This window comes from Myotis lucifugus, unplaced genomic scaffold (assembly GCF_000147115.1).
Source record: "Myotis lucifugus unplaced genomic scaffold, Myoluc2.0 scaffold_341, whole genome shotgun sequence".
In the NCBI taxonomy this organism is placed as follows: domain Eukaryota; kingdom Metazoa; phylum Chordata; class Mammalia; order Chiroptera; family Vespertilionidae; genus Myotis; species Myotis lucifugus.
The window spans coordinates 1104039-1106800 of NW_005871389.1; the positions used below are offsets into that span (position 1 = coordinate 1104039).

A 2762-nucleotide genomic window follows, 5' to 3' on the forward strand; every position below is an offset into this window, starting at 1 on the left:
CTTTGGCCCAGGTGTTGTGGATCCAGTGTCTTAACGGCCACAGTCTTGTTCATTCTGATTCCTTCAGGCTGGACAGTGTTGAGGGAAGGGGGAGGTGGGTGAATAAAAGGAAAGACAGAGCCACAGCTGGTCAGCAGGGCACTGTTCTGTGGATTACTGTAGCCTAGATGGTATCTTCTAGTCTTAGCTGTGTGACTGGGAGCTAGTTATTTAACCTCTCTGTGTCTCTGCTTCCTTCCTTCCTTGTAGGGAGGAGGCAATACAAGCATCTACCTCATACTATTGTATGATATAATAACAACATTATAAATTAATAACAATAAAACAGCAAAGCTTTGGAAATCTTCCTATGTGCCTAGAAGCTTCCTTTATTCTGGTTAACTCATTTAATCTTTATAATAAGGTACCGCTATTATTCCCATTTCAAAGATGGGGAATCGGACCCTGGCCGGTGTGGCTCAGTTGGTTGGCCATTGTTCCATATATAGAAAGATTGCTGGTTTGATTCCAGGTCAAGGCACGTGCCCAGGTCTTGGGCTTGATCCCAGGTTTCAGTCATGCAGGAAGCCGCCGATGGATGTATCATTCTTACATTGATGTTTCTCTCTCTCTCTCCCTGTCCATTGCTGGCACTCTCTCTCTCTTCTCTCTCTCTCTCTCTCTCTCTCTCTCTCTCTCTCTCTCTCTGTCTCTCTCTCTCTCTCTCTCTCAATAAATAAACTTATAATGATGGGGAAATTGGAGAATAGAGAGCTGAAGTAACTTGCCCAGAGCCACACAACTAGTAGAATAGAACTGGAATATGAGCCTGGTAGTTTGGTTCTAGAGTCTGTTTTCAACCCAGTGCCTCTCAATGGTTTAAATAAAATAAAAATAAACTCGAATTTTAAAAATGAAATTAAATTAAAAGCAATAATTAATTTAAAATACGTGAAATAAAATAAATACAAATAGTAAACACATTAAATTAAAATTTTAATTAATTAATACTTGTTTTAATGCTTACCTGAGGATGTTTTTATTAATTTTTTAGAGAGAGGAAAGGAGAGAAAAAGAGAAATTGATGTGTGAGAGAAATTTTGGTTGCCTCCGGTATGCACCCTGACTGGGGATAGAACTTGCAATCTGGGTATCTGCCCTGACTGGGAATCAAACCCACAACCCTTCGGTGCATGAGATGATGCTCTAACTACATGGGCCAGGGCTAAACTTAATCTTTTAAACAAATGATTTGAATAAATAACAAAATGAAAGACTGTGCTTAAGTACTTAGCAGTGTATGAGGCTATCTGAATTAGCATCAAAAACCCAATACAAGACCTCATATGTCTTCAGATAAGCCTTTACTGTGGATACACTTTTTTTTGCCTTCCAGAACCCATTCTCTTTTCACCTGTTAATAAATCCCAGATTTTCCTTTGTAGACTGAGTTTCTTCCCAAAGTGTGTTGGTAAATATTAAAATCCAGCTGTCCCAGAAGGAAAAAAATCCTGATTTTAAGCACTACCAATTTCCTTGGTGTAAATATCCCCACCGTGATGGATTTCAAGCTACCAGAGTCAGTGAATACAGAATTGGGAAGAGCTGGCCATGCAGGTTTTGGCACTATTTGGTTTTTCTTTCCCACCAGTGCTTATGCTGGGCCATATTGGGATCCAAGGCAAAAGAAAAAATGTGTGCCCCTGAATATATACATTAATGTATTTTTAAATGGTAATATTATTCCAGAACATTATAGTAATTGAAAAAATATGAAATTTGCATCCCTTAAAGCCAGGAAAGAAAAAGTATAACAAATTCTGGTTTGGGTGTGAATAAAACATTTCAACATAAAAATCACATTGTTAGTTTTAATATATTGTATTTCACTGATTCAAGGCTTTTCTCAACTACTTTAACAATTTGAGGGAAAATCAATCATTAAAGAAAATCCACAGGCATGTCTGTGGGGGCACTCACTTTTTCTTTTACTTCATGCTCCAATATGGCTTGGCTAGACACTGGCAGAGTCTGTCTCTATCTAAAACTTTGATGTTTTGTTCATCACAGATATTTTTGGCATTAATTTTCACTTCTTAATCTATTGCATTAAAATATTAGTGATCTGATGCTATAAATGCAGCTGCTGAGCACAGACGCAAGGCCCCGAGTCTGGGGAGAGAAGAAATTCTTCAGCTCAAGTCCAGGGTCGTCTCTTAGTCGTGACCTTGCACAAGTTACTATCTCCTCTGTACCTGTTTCTGTGTAAAATGAATTGCACCATGTCCCAGGCACCTTCTATACAGGTAGAGCCTACAATGCCCAAGGATGTATTATTTTCTGAGATGTATTATTTTCTCAGAAAATGATTGGCCAGTACAACCATTCTGATGGCCAAGTATCTGGAGGACACATTTAGATTCATCTATTAACTCAGTAGGTATTTACTGATAACCTACTTTGTGCAAGAAATGCGAGAGCTGAGGTGTTGGCTTTCATAGAGCCAACATGCTGGTGGCTGGATCAGGTCTTTATAACTGAGACAACGCTTTACATAACTTTAGCTGTAAATTACATAATTGCATGTGCACCCATTTGTGCTGAGTGCAGTTTTGTAAAACTGCCCAAGTTCTAAGTCATAAGATGGAAGTGGAGTGAGGAGAGAACAATATGGGTTTACACATCTTCACGTCAATGTCTGTGAGGTGCTGCACACTGGTTAGCTGGGGGCTGGCGGGAGACAGACGGTGAAGCAGAGACAGTGGCATTGAAAGGTCGTGGCC

At 39.4% G+C, this 2762-nt stretch overlaps 1 pseudogene; it reads right to left on the reverse strand.

Annotated features, from left to right (window-relative positions):
- The window catches only part of LOC102422118, a 42300-nt pseudogene that overhangs the window by 15307 nt on the left and 24231 nt on the right, over window positions 1–2762 (reverse strand).